General features: G+C 38.3%; 1 pseudogene; it reads left to right on the top strand.

The window, feature by feature from the left end:
• The first annotated feature begins 5,643 nt into the window (after positions 1-5,643).
• LOC113184938 (mesoderm-specific transcript homolog protein pseudogene) lies at positions 5,644-6,572 on the top strand (annotated as a pseudogene).
• The last annotated feature ends 7,896 nt before the right edge of the window (positions 6,573-14,468 follow it).

Raw genomic sequence — 14,468 nt, forward strand, 5'->3', positions numbered from 1 at the left:
ATAGAGCAGGAAAACACTGTCTTTTAGAATGGCTGAGGTTACTAAGACAGTCTAACTCAGCATCAGAAGATTGATCGTCAAGCCATGGCTTTTACTTCATAGTAAAATTGTGTTATCAATATAAAATGTATTCATGAGATATTTTATGTTCTCTTTGTACCCACTCGTCAGAATCTGGTGTGTATGTATCTTATACTTACAGCCCAATTCGGTTTGTGCTAGCCCCTTTCCAGGTCCTTGGTAGCCTCACACAGGTGGTGAACAGCTTCTATATTCAACAGCACAGGTCTAGGATATTCATTTGTTACCTATGTAGGTACGACTGCCTGGCTTAGCCCCACAATTACTTTGGAGACTGAAAATTCGGTATTTAGCTCTTATATCTCTATATAGCTGATGTACTGGGTATATAGCAAATGATCAAAAAATATTTGAATTGATTATTAGTTGGCAAACATATGTAGAAGATAAGCAGGCTGTGTATAACACCCTCAAGATTATTCTGTCCATACTGATAAAGAACAATTTCACACTTATGAAACTGATGTTCACTATAATATGATGTCTTTTTTAAAAATCAGTCCAATTTTAGTCTCCCAAAGGTTATTTAAGATTATTTGATTCAGTATTACTGAAAGTAGTAGTGTGGTGTTAGTGTTAGTGTAAGTGAATTTCCAAATATTACTTTAAAGCAAAACAAAAATCGACAGAACTACAGCATATTTGGACAATTCACAAACATTTTAAGAGATTTTTAACAAACCTTTCTCAGTAGTGGACAGAATAAGCAGACAAAGATTAAGCAGTAAGAACATCCATGATTTGAACAACGTAAGTTACAAATTTAATCCAATGGACATATAGAGGATGGTTTACTCCGTAACCATAAAATACATTTTTTCTAAGTATCTATAGAACTTTTATTAAAACTGACCATATGCTGAACTGTAAAGCAAGTCTCAGTACGTTTAAATACATAGAAATTGTATAGAGTATATTTCTGACCACAATGTAGTTAGACTAGAATTCAATCACCAAAAACCAAAAAAAAAAAAAAAAAAATCCTTGCACGTTAATTGGAAACAAACGTTATTTGGAAATCAAGAAATCTATTTACAAATAACTTGTGGCTAAAAAAAAAATTACAAGCTGATACTGAATCCAGATAAGGACAATACAAGTAAAGAAAATTACAGGTCAATACTCCTGACGATGCAAATGTCCTCAACAAAATACAAACGACCACATCATATTGAAAGGGTGATACGCCATAATTGATGGGAATTTATCTCTGAAATGCAAGTACAAACTATATTAGTGAATTGAGAGAACATTGCTAAAATATTCACACTACATGGATTACGTTTTTAAACGTAAGATCTAAAGCCATAAAACTCCTATAAGAAAATGAGAGAGAAAAGCTCCTTGTCTTGAGTAATGATTTTTGGGATACAGCATCAAAAGCACATGCACCAGAAGCGAAGGCTTCTGGTACTTCATCAAATTGAAAAGTTTCTGCGCAACACAGGAAACAATCCACAAAACAAAAAGGCAACTTGAAGAATAAAAGAAAATATTTGGAAACCATGTATCTGACAAGGTTTTACTACTTTAAGCAATTTACAGATTCAAGGCAATCCCTACCAAAATTCCAATGACATTTTTCACAGAACTAGAAAAGAAAAATCTTAAAATTCATATGAAGTCACAGAAAATAGTCAAAGAAATTTTGAGAAAGAACAAATCTAGAGGCCTCATGTTTTCTGACTTCAAGCTTTATTTTAAAATTATAGTAATTGAAACAGTATGGTGCTGGCATAAAAACAGACACCTAGACCAATGGAATATATAGATAAGAATCAAACCCTTACTTAGATAATGAACTAATGCTTGGTAAGGGTGCCAGGAACACACAATGGGGCAAAGACAGTTTCTTCAATAAATAATGTTGGGGAAAACTGGATATCCACATGCAAAAAGGAAGGAATGGAGGGAGGGAGGGAGGGAGGGAGGGAGGGACCTTATCTTACACTATTCACACAAAAAAGATCAATCTAAATGGATTAAATATTTAAATGTAAGATCTAAAGCCAGCTGAGCACACACTCCTGTAATTTTAACAGCTCAGGAGGCTGAGGCAGGAGGATTGTGAGTTCAAAGCCAGCTTCAGCAAAAGCGAGGGGCTAAACAATTCAGCGAGACCCTGTCTGTAAACACTGTGGCTCAGTGTTTGAGAGTCCCTGAGTTCAATCTCTGGTACCTGCCTCCTCCAAACTCTAAAACCATAAAATTTCTAGAAGAAAATGTAAGAGAAAATCTCCTTGACATTAGTAATGATGTTTTGGATATAACATCAAAATCTCATGCACCAGAAGCAAAGGTAAACAATTGGTACTCCATCAAATTGAAAAGCTTCTACACATCACAGGAAACAATCAACAAAATAACAAGGCAACCTATGGAATAAAAGAAAATACATGGAAAACATGTATCTGAGAAGGTGTTACTATCCAAAATATATAAGTAACTCATGCAATTCAAAAGCAAAATAAACAAGAAATAATAAAAATCTGATTTTGAAATGAACAAAGCACCTGAATAGACTTTGTTCCCAAGAATACAGAGAAATGGTCAACATAGACATGAAAAAATGTTCAACATCACTAATCATCAGGAAAATACAAACCAATACCACAATGAGATACATATCACCTCACTTCTGTTGGGATGGCTATTATCAAAAAGATGAAGGATAAGTGTTGATGAAGATATAAAGAAAAGGAAACTCTTGCACACTGTTGTTGGGAATGTAAATTGGTACAGCCATTATGGAAGACAATATGCAGGCTCCTCAAAAAATTAAAAATGGTACTATCTTATAATCCAGCAATCCAATGTCTAGGTATATGTCCAAAGGAAATGAAATCAGAATCCTGAGGTGATCTCTGCACTCCTCTGTCCACCACAGGATTATTCACAAAAGTTAAGTTATGGAAACAGCTTAAGTATCCATCATCAGATGACAGAGCCTTTGCAAAGGTCATTTATAATCACATGGCTAAACCTGGAGCACATTGTTAAATTGAGATAAGCCAGGTACAGTAAGACAAATACAGATATGCATAACTTAACAACAGAGATTTGTTCTGAGAAATGTATCATGAGGTAATTTTGGTCTTAGTGTGAACGTGGTAGAGTGTATTTACACAAACCTAGGTGACATAGGTCAGTCATTGATAAAGCCTTGCACTTCAGTTAAGTGACAAGATTATAGGGCTAATGCTGTCCTAACAAAGAGGACTGTTTTATAATAGACTTTTTTTTAATAATGATAAAACATATAGTATAGACAACACATAAAACAGTAAAATAGTCATATAGAATCAATGCCAAGTATTATTTATTGCTCATAATTGCAAGTGCTAAAGAAACCTACTGATAATGCATTGCACTACAATATTAGAATGACTACAATGTCACTAGATATTAGGAATTTATTTTAGCTCCATAATCATCTTTATCGATTTTTTTTTTTTTTTTGGCACCTCTGGGGATTGACTCCAGGGCCTTGTGCATGCTAGGTAAGCCCGCTACAACTGAGCCACACCCCTGCTCCTCTGTTAGTATCTTATGGGATACTTTGATGACTAAAATGTTGCTATGAGGCACATGACTTTGCTCAAATACTGCATGATTTCAATTAGACCTGAGATCTAAAAAAGTTGGATTTGTGGAAACAGACAATAAAATGGTGGTTATCAGGGGCTAGGGTTGGGGTAACATGGAAGAAACTGGAAGATATTGGTCAAGAAGTACAAGTGAGGTAGGTAAGCTCCCAAGATTAAATGTATCACATGGTGGATTTAGTTAATGATGTGTTATATACTTGAAATGTGCTAGGTTACTTGTTCTCAACACATACAAATGACTACTACTTGAGATTATAGACTTATTTCAAACATTTCATCATATATACTATTTGTATATCTATCCAGTCGTCATATTGTATATGTTAAATATAAACAATTTATTAATCAATTACACCTTAGTAAGGCTGTGGGGTGGAGTAAGAAAACAATGATCACCTCAGACGACTGGAGGAGGGAATAGAGAAAGAATTTTGCTTTTCAATTTTGTATTTTTCTGTATGATTCTTTATAAAATAAAATAAAATATAAAATATTTTATATTATGTGTGTGAAAATCATAAAATAACACAAAAAAAGAAATTAGAAAACATTTTATATTGGAATGAAGTCAAAACTCAGACTTACAGAAAATTTTAAAATTTAAATAAATGTGTTAGGAAAGAAAAAAAGGATGAAAGTTCAATGACCGACACATTTCAAAAAGCTAGAAGAAAATCAAATAAATTCAAAAGCACATAAAATTGAGAAAGGTTAGAGATATAGCTCAGTGATTGAGTACTTGCCTAACGTGTGTGAGATCCTAGGTTCAATATCCAGCACAGAAAAAAAAAAAGATAACTTAGAAAAAATGAAATAAAGATAAAAGAATTTTAAAAAATGGGAATAAGAGGGCTGGGGATGTGGCTCAAGCGGTAGCGTGCTCGCCTGGCATGTGTGCGGCCCGGGTTCGATCCTCAGCACCACATACCAACAAAGATGTTGTGTCCGCCAAGAACTAAAAAATAAATATTAAAAAAAAATTCTCTCTCTCCTCTCTCACTCTCTTTTTTAAAAAAAATGGGAATAAGTATATAAAAGAAAAACAAAAGTTTTTTGAAAAGAAAAATAAATTCAATAAAATCTGGTGAAAATGATCAAGAAAAAAGAGAAGTCACAAAAATAGGAGACAACACTACAAATTCTGCACATTGAAAGGACAAGAAGATGATATGAAGAGCAACTTCATGCCAATGAGTTTGAAAGTATAGGCAAAATAGACAAAATCCTAGAAAAAATAAACTTACCCAAAGCTGACAAAAAAAGAAATAGAAGATGTGAATTGTCCTGTTGTAAAACAGAATCCATAATAAAGGGTCCTTCATTAAAAAAAAAAAAAAATGTCAGGCCCAGGTACACCACTCAAAAAGAAGAAAAAAGATGAAATCTACTCAAATTTCCAAGAAAATAGACAGCTTTCCAAAAGCATAGTACAAATTTGATGCCAAAACCCAACAAGGACATTTCCTTATACCAAAAACAAACAATTGAGAAATTAAATTTTAAAGCTACTCAATAATAGCACACACACACACACACACACACACAAAAAGTGCAGTGGAATAATTCTTTATTTTTAATTTGTTCTTTTTAGATGTACATGACAGTAGAGTGTGTTTTGACATATTATAGATGCATGGAGTTTAACTGATTCTAATTAGGTTCCCATTTTTGTGCTTGTATATGTAAAGACCATTATTTTAAAAACTTTTAAAGACTCAAATAAATGGGTGAGTATATGTTGAAGAATTGGAAGATAGGCTAGGGATGCAGCTCAGTGGTAGAGCACTTGCCTAGAATGTATGAGGCCCTGAGTTCAATCTTCAGTTCAATATTATAGCAATTTTATTTTTTCCTCAAATTAATGGATATATGGAATTCAAATTATAGCAATAAAAAAAATCCAGCTGGTCCCTCAAACATGGAGTCCTATAGCCCAAGTCTTACCTGAGTCAGGATGAGGGAGTGGTGGGTCCAGGTGGGGCTACTGGCCGTGCCCCTGCTGGCTGAGTACCTGCACATCCCACCCCCTCAGCTCTCTCCTGCTCTGCACTCATGGAAGACTTCTGTCAAGTTTTTCACCTACAAGGGACTACGCATCTTCTACCAGGACTCTGTGGGTGCAGTTGGCAGTCCTGAGATAGTTGTGCTTTTGCATGGCTTTCCAACTTCCAACTATGACTGGTACAAGATTTGGGAAGGTCTGATCTTGAGGTTTCATTGAGTGATCGCCCTTGACTTCTTAGGCTTTGGCTTTAGTGACAAACCGAGACCACACCGCTATTCCATAATTGAGCAGGCCAGCATTGTGAAGGTGCTTTTGCACCATCTAGGACTTCAGAACCATAGGATCTCTGCCTGATCCTCGTCTTGAGACCTGCTGTCTCAAGACTATAGAGACATTGTCGCTCAGGAGCTGCTGTATAGGTACAAGCAAAATCGATCTGGCCAGCTTACCATAAAGTAGCTTCTCCTGAAGCTGTCACCCATCCTCACGAGGTTGATGAACTTCTTTGTATTTTCTCGAGGTCTTACCCCAGTCTTTAGACCATACACTCGACCCTCCCAAGAGTGAGCTGTGGGATATGTGGGCAGGGATCCGAAACAATGAAGGGAACTTGGTGATTGACAGTCTCTTACAGGATATCAATCAGAGGAAGAAGTTTAGAAGACACTGGCTGGGAGCTCTTGCCTCTGTAACTTCCCATTCATTTTATTTATGGGCCATTGGATCCTATAAATCCCTACCCAGAGTTTTTGGAGCTGAACAGGAAAACGCTACCGCAGTCCACAGTGTGGATTCTGGCTGACCACATTAGCCACTACCCCCAGTTAGAGGATCCCATGGGCTTCTTGAATGCATATATGAGCTTCAACTCCTCCTGAGCTGGAAAGAGTAGCTTCCCTGTATTATCTCCGCTACTCCCATATCTGTTGTGTATTCCACTTAGGAAGAAATGCCCAAAAGAGGTCCTGGCAATCAAAAGTCCACTTTATTCACATTGATGGAACAGAATATAGGAAAAAAGGCAGCAGATACTCTGACAAAATAGTGTACCTCAATCCTTTGACATCTGATTAAGTATATAGACTTGTCTTTGTGTTTTGTCTTTGTGTCATTAGGAAATTCTGAGGAGCACAATTTCTCATGGATGCATAGAGACAGGCATTAGACATTCTTTTGCTTAAAAGTCTTTTTAACACTTCTGTGGACTTTCCTGAAGTATCTGAAAGTGCTAATTTCTGGCCCAACTTCAGTTGGGATTCCATAGTAAAGAATGAGGAGTGGGGCCTGTTACCTCTCCTTGAATGGCTTGAAGGGTACATGGTTTTTAAAGTTCTCTAAGCAACATAGCTTAAGTGAGAGTGAATATCCATTGTCATACTTTGGATTAATTTCATCAGCTGCTTCAAAGTATAGACATTTTGTTAAAATACTTGTTTAAGTAATGCAGTATTTTAAAGTATGGTGTAAGAGTATGATTTGCCTGTACATTGTATATAGTTCATAAGGACACTACACTGGCAGACCCTTACTCTGCCAAAGCAGTGAACCTTATTAAATATGTAATTTCTGAGTAAACTAAATCCAAATTATTTACAGAATTTCCTAAAATCACAGACATTAAGAACCAATTGCTTCTGTGCCAGAGATTTACTGTTATTAGCTGGAAAGATCAATTCTAACACCAAATAACAATCTTGACTTCTCATACCTCAGTGCTTAGAAGCATGTCCCACCTGGGCTGTGTAGGGAGGGGACTGTTGGATACCCAGAGTTACCTTGCTGAAGTACACTGACTCCTCTTTTGATGGTGGCTTAGCTTCCCATTGGCTGTCCCAGAAAGGCTTTCTCAGGCAGCTCAGCAGTTCCTGCACTTAGCCGACAGGATGGTTCCCAGACACTTTAAGAACAAATTCTCAAAGACCTATAAGCAAATGGTGCTGAATAGATTTTTTTTTCAAGCCACAGTTTTCATTATCTTATTCAGACTAGGAATATTAAGTGATTAATGTTAAATTTGTTTTTTAAAAATTAGGAACTTCAAATATAACAACTGGAATAATTGTTATTTTCTATTAATAAAAAATGAAAAATGAATCATGACAAAAAAAAATCCACACAGGATAGTTTGTGACCTTGACAACATGATTTAACATTTTAGATGCAAGTGCTAAAAAAAAAAAAAAAAAAAAAAAAGCATCCTTCAGTTTTCCCTTCTGTTCATTCTTTTCCATTCATTTTGAAACATTCCTGGAGTTTCGTACAGATGGAAGTTTGGCTTGATACAACTGCTATCCTAAGTTTAATTTGGAGGACTCAAAAGATATACAAATTTCAAGAGAAGGAACCTTTTACCTATAGTTTCCAAATAATGTGGGGACAGTTCCACCAAGGCCACTGCCCTTCTGGAAGCAGTTTACCCTTCTCTGCCTGATCCTCGTCCTGAGCCCTGGCCTTCTGGAGATGCCAAGACAGAGTCGGCCTGATTCAAATGCTGGAGTGGAATAGGCTTTGGGGGTGGGGGGTGTTACTCCCAACCCATTCCCCAAAACAGAAAGGCACAAAATGGGGAAATGGGGTATTTTTAAAAATGGAATGAGTCTTTCCCCGGCCTGACACACACACACACACACACACACACACACACACATACACACCCAAAACCAGAAGAGGAAAGAACAGGACTGCTACTTCACATTCAACACCAGCTACTCATACTGTGATCTAAGCTATCTCTGAACAAACCAAAACTCGACGGTGCGAAACACTTTCACCTTCGTTGTTCAGATCAGCCTAGATGCAGCATTTCTGGCTATTTTCTTGCTATTCGTTAATTTGAGGCTTACAAAACATTAATATCATTGTCACTCTCATGCCACAGGACAATATGGTCTAAAGACTTTGCCCCAAACCCTGCCCCTGTTCATCCCCCACATTGGTACTTGGAAGCTAACAGGAGTCAGCTAAGCAAGAACCTGGGAAAGAACTTGTTTCAAATATCTCTATGTGTGCAGGGAAATTTGGGTTCAATTGTTTAGATAGTTTGTGCCTGGGATTGGGGACTCCTCTCCTGCTGTAGCTGGTCCCTTTGCCTCTGTGTGGTGTTTCGAAAGCAATAAGAGGAACTATGAATGCTTGGGAAATATTTGGAGAAATTCTAATTTGGCTCAGTATTGTCTTGAATCTGTAAGTCTTGCCTAGGTTTCCAAACTGAGCAACTCTTAAACCATCAAAAAAACCAAAACTTTCCCTCAACTACAGGAAACCGGCATCTTAAGGGTGCGTGACTGAAAGCATGCTCTATTCATAGGGCTCTTTGAAGAAGTCACATGGCACGATTTGAAAGACTCCATAACAGTCATTCAAACATTTCCCTAGTGACATTAAAAGGATTTCAAAGTTAAGTCAACTGCCTACTCCATAATTACATCTAAGCAAAAGAGACTCTTTTTCCTTCTTTTACAATTATACAGATGAATTTGGCATTTCTGACTCCTGATTGTACTCATAATATTATTTGTTGTTCCATAAATGAAAAACAACCTCTTCCTTAAAAAAACGTTATATGACCATGCCTACTGTAGCCCAAAGTGGAAAAGATTTAACAGTTTTCCCTTCAATTTTATACACAAACTAAAAAGTTTCTCTTTGCATTTTATGGTTAATGATTTTACCATCTTTGTTAATTCAGTTATATGGCTAATAACCAAACCTCCACTTCAATTTGGGCAAAGTGGACCCATTTTGAACATCAAAGATAAAGGAAGGATAAAATACGGTACCTGAAACAAGCAAACCAAAAAGTGTCTGAGGCTTAAGTGGTTAGCTACCACAATTTTCAACTTTCTTCAGTCTACACGGATGACCATTGATATTTTCTGGCAATAGAAAGCAAAGGAATATGTTCTCATACAATCACATGGATTTTATGAAGCAGCATTACATTAAGATCCCTGAACGAATCATTTCTTTCTCTATCAAAATACTGGATACTTCTTGGGTGTCCAAAACATTTTCAACATCACCCACTTTCTTATTGAAGGAATAGGGCTCACTCCCCATGCTATGTCCCCAGGGAACTGAAAAATCATGCAAAGATGAAATTTCCCAGGACATGGAGGACAATGTGGAGGGTGAATCCTGAAGATACCAAGCCAGAGCCCAAGTCAGCATGGAGAGGCATCCAGAGGCAAAGCCAGGAGGCCCTAGTGTTAAATAACTATTCTGAAAGTCTCCTGAATGCAGGAAACTCCATTTTTTTCAGTCCCAGAAGATTAAGTGTGGTGTCAATTCCTATCAGAAAGTAGAATCTCTGCTTCCAAGAAGTCAGGCCATCTCAAGCCTACTGTTATCACCTTGTCATTTGTCGAATCCTGAAAGCCATCTTTTTTCCAAAAATTCTCTTACAAGGACCCTTGCACTCCTATTGTTCTTGATAGGCTGTTTCATTATTTTCTTTAAATGCTTACCCTACTGATTGCCCCAGCCTAACCCCAAGAGAATCACGAGGAAACTGCTAAACTGCTCACATAACACTAGAGATAAAAGCAATACAATATATTGAGTTATTGGATCTATTTGAGTTATTGGCCAAATAAGTCCAAATCTTTCTCTTTGTTCACTTTTTATAAAATATTTGAAGTCTTTATATATAAAGTAGAGCAAAATTGATTAATTATTGGAGGATGACTTGCTAGTGTCTAGATTAACCTGACCTTCAGTTTTGTTCTTAGTGGTGGTGGTTTGCTTTTTTTGAAAGAACACCTTTCATCTTAATCATCTTAGAATCCTTAAAAAATAGACAAAAACTCTAATATGGACATAAATGGTTTTATCTAGAAGAACTAATGTGAAGAGTCTCCCCTCAAAAAGCAAAGTTTGTAATTTGTGTATTGATATGATTACATTAAAATGCCCAAATTACACTATGGTGCTCTAAGAAATTATCATGCTGTCTGATTGACATAACCAAGTTCTGCCCTGACAAGCACCACGCCCACCTCCCACCACTGAGTTCAGTGCTTTGCTCACAGATGAGCCTTACAGAACCTCACAAGGACAGATTCTACCACACCAGGGGTGAAGCTGAGGAGTGGGCTCCTAATACTAACCAGGGGGCAGAGTGTACAGCCAAAGGTCATGCGTGAATGCTGAGAAAATAGAAATATTTGTTGAATTCCATTGGCATCCAAAACCAAAGTTCTTCTCAGTTGTCTTTGAAGATCTCAGCTCCACCTCTCCCCCGGAAAGGAAGCAATTGTTTATTGAGTTGTTTTGAAATAACGTGGTAATGAAGAACACATGCGTTTCTCAATCATCATTGTATTTGGTTCAAAACCCCTAAAGGTGCAGTGGACAGGCTACTTCTCATGACATCTGAGTTCCACCGAAAATTTAAACCATTTCATTTGAGGATGAGCATGTGCTCGGTGAAGGAATATGACTGGTGCATTGCCAGGACCAATAGTATTGCAGATTTATGTTTCCTGTGGGGTGTGTGTGTGTGTGTGTGTGTGTCTGTGTGTGCATGTGCACACACAGACACACACACGTGCATTTGATATAGGGTAAAGCATTCTTCTTGCCATTTTACCAGTAGATGAGGCTGTTTCTCCCTTGAGATAATAACAAATGATGATGTTACACTATTTAACAAACAAACCATAGTAAAACCATGTAAATCCCAAGAACAGGGCCAAACACCGTGGTGCTCCTGCGACACTTAAACTGGGATTTGCTCCACAGCTAAATAGGAGGCATCTAAGCCAGTTAAGTGGCTTGCTGCGGCTGCTCTGACAGATGACATCATCCCTCGGCTTTCCAAACACACCTCTTTGGCTTCTAGCTCTTTTGGCTCCCGTCCATGTAAACAAGGCCTGATGAATGCTGCAGAAGGTCTGTGAATCACGTATTCCACTCTCGCAGGGGAAGGCAGAATGTCACTTTTTCCTCATTTCGAGCACAGAGCAATGGGATATTCAATGTGGCATCCCTAGCAACAACGTAGAAACTGCCTTGCTGCCTCCCTGCCAGCTTCACCACCCACTTTATGTGAGGGCAGCTGATGGATCACCCACCGGACGCCCTGCCCCTCAACATGACCATTGTGGCTGGATCGCAAGCACATTACAAGGCTGCCCTTTTGATGCACAGACAACGGGGATAAAGAGAAGTCCTTACTGTACCTCCAAGAGAATAAATGGGCTCGCGCCCATTCAGTCACAGCTGTTGGGGACTGATCAGAGCCTGGGTGGGGGGCATTGTACTCCCAGGGAAACTCAAGCCACCATTTCCACCAGCTGGCGACCCCATTGAACATAGCTGCTTATTAAATCAAGGCAAGCCAGGAAAGCTGAAAGCAAAATCTCCCCAGGAGAAAGAAGAATGCCATAGATGTCAATCTTTATAACCCTTCAACAAAAATAGTTGAGCTGTTGTAAATAACCAAGAAATGACTTAGAAGAATCCAGTCTGGAAGAGGAGTGCCAGTGGCTATCAAAGCATCGCAGGGCCCTGTTGGGCTTAATTGCAACAGGTGAAATGCGATCTTGCACGAGTCTCAAATGGTTAACTGGAGGGTGTGGGGAGGTTATGTAGATTCAGTTGTTGAGTAATGACTGCTCCTGATACATGGATTGCTTCTTCCTGGTGACTAACAGTGCAGCCTCTGAAAGTAGAACATGGCAAGGGATAAGATAATACACTGGAGCAGACTGGTGTTTGTTTACCGGCTTGACTTGCCTCCCTGCTTTGAAAAATTAGGAAACTGTAAAGCCCTATGGCTTCTCTCTCCCTCCCACATTACAACCAACAAAGCATTTGCATATGGCTGGTAGGAATCACATAGTTTGTGAGCTTTTTCTAGAAAACCATATTATTTTCCATTTTGATAAGCCAGGAGAGGAAGTGGGTGGTTTATCTCAACTCTAAGGTCAATTGACTAAAAGTACTCAAATCCTTCCAAGGGGGAAGTGAATTTCCACATCAACTCCCGGGGGTTAATGTCTTTGTAATGTGGTCCTATAAAAAGACCTTGACTCTGCAATAATAAAAGATATAACTAGCAAGCTTCAGAAAGGAGCAAATCCTTTCCATTCTTTCATTTCGATTGTTTTAAAGGGCCTCAAGATTTTGGAGTTCTGGTCCAAGGGCAAACACACTCCCTCCCGTGCACGTACACCCCCTCCATGAGAGTCTAGGAATATAATCCTTCAGAGGAAGGACTTCATTGATCTGGTCAGAACATCAACTCAGAGTTCACAGGCTTCTCAATAATTCATAAACCAGACTAAGAAAACCAAGTCATCCGTCCAGTGAGATGTAATTTGCTTAGAAGTGAATGCACAAAACAAGCCGAGAGATCGTCCTCGCCACCGCAGCCATGGGAGAAGTGAAGGGGGCGTGGGGTCCCCGGTGCTGAGTGGAACCCACTGTCCCACCTGTGGGTCATCACGTTCCCTTGATATCTTCACCAGAGCTGTGGGTCCCAGGCTCCGCCTTACAGAGAGTCTGAAAGGTTCCCTAATCTTGCAGGAGACCCCAGGAACACTACCACCCTCCAGGAAGGAGATCTGTGCGCCCCACTTCAGTCCAACACAATGAAGATGATTTCGTTGGTCCAATGGATTGTCCCCCATCACATACCAAAATAGAGACTGACCTCAACCTGGGAGTTATTTTTAAGTTTTGACATTGGCAAGTGGAGTTTCTCTGGCTCGGAAGCTTGGTGAGGATCACTGGGGATCTCTGGCTGTCATCTCCACTGGCTGCATTGAAAGAACTGCTCCAATAAAGGCAGAAATGAGAAACTAGTAGTAGCTGATAACGGGAGTATGTTAGAACACAGGGATTTCAATGCCGCTCCAACCAGTCATCATTAGATAAAGATACGGACTGTGTTATTAAGTTACCATAACAGTATTCTCGTAGATTCCTTTACAGGGAAATAAGAATGTCCTCTTTCACTCTCGGTATTTAGAGTTTCAGTCTTAATTCAAACCTTCAAAAGGTCTCAGTGACCAGAGCATAATTTGTGTTTCGTTTTAACACATGCTTTCTTTGAGAGATAAAATTAAAGCAAACAAGAATTTTTTTTTAAATTTTCTTTGAAGCATTTTGTCGTTTGATTATTTAACTAAACCCATTACATAATTACACCATTGCAAAAGTTAGAAAAACTTCAGGTATTCACCATTTGCAGGTCCAATTTCTCCATCTGTAAAATCATCTGCTAATGAATTCTCTAATTCTTTTTAATTCTAAGTTAATGATTCTAATACACAGAATATTGCATCCGTTAGATTTGTTTGGCTATATGTAATGTTAATAAAAAGTGGTAGTTTTAACAAAACACAATTTATTGTTTTCTGACATAAAATAAGTCTGAAAGTAGACTAACCGAGACTAGTACTGTGCCTCTCCAGTCACTAATGTCCCAACCTTCTTCTACTTTTCTGTCCTATCTTTAACATGTTGTCAAATGATGTTAAATGGCTGCCAAACACCAGCCTTTATATCTGCATTCCAATCAGAAAGAATAAGGAAGGAGTAGAAGAGTTTCTGATACTTCCTAACAGGGCTTATTTGTGAGAACTTACATATAGCCACAGAAAGTTACAATGGAGATTGAAAAACACAGTGTTTATACTAGATGGCTATGTATAACACTAAAATTGAACCTTGTAATTTAGGACATAAAGGGATGAAATTTTGAAATAGTCTGATGTAGCCTCTGCCACCCATAACAAATACATGAAGAGTTAATACCTATGACTTTC

This window comes from Urocitellus parryii, chromosome 9 (assembly GCF_045843805.1).
Source record: "Urocitellus parryii isolate mUroPar1 chromosome 9, mUroPar1.hap1, whole genome shotgun sequence".
NCBI lineage: Eukaryota > Metazoa > Chordata > Mammalia > Rodentia > Sciuridae > Urocitellus > Urocitellus parryii.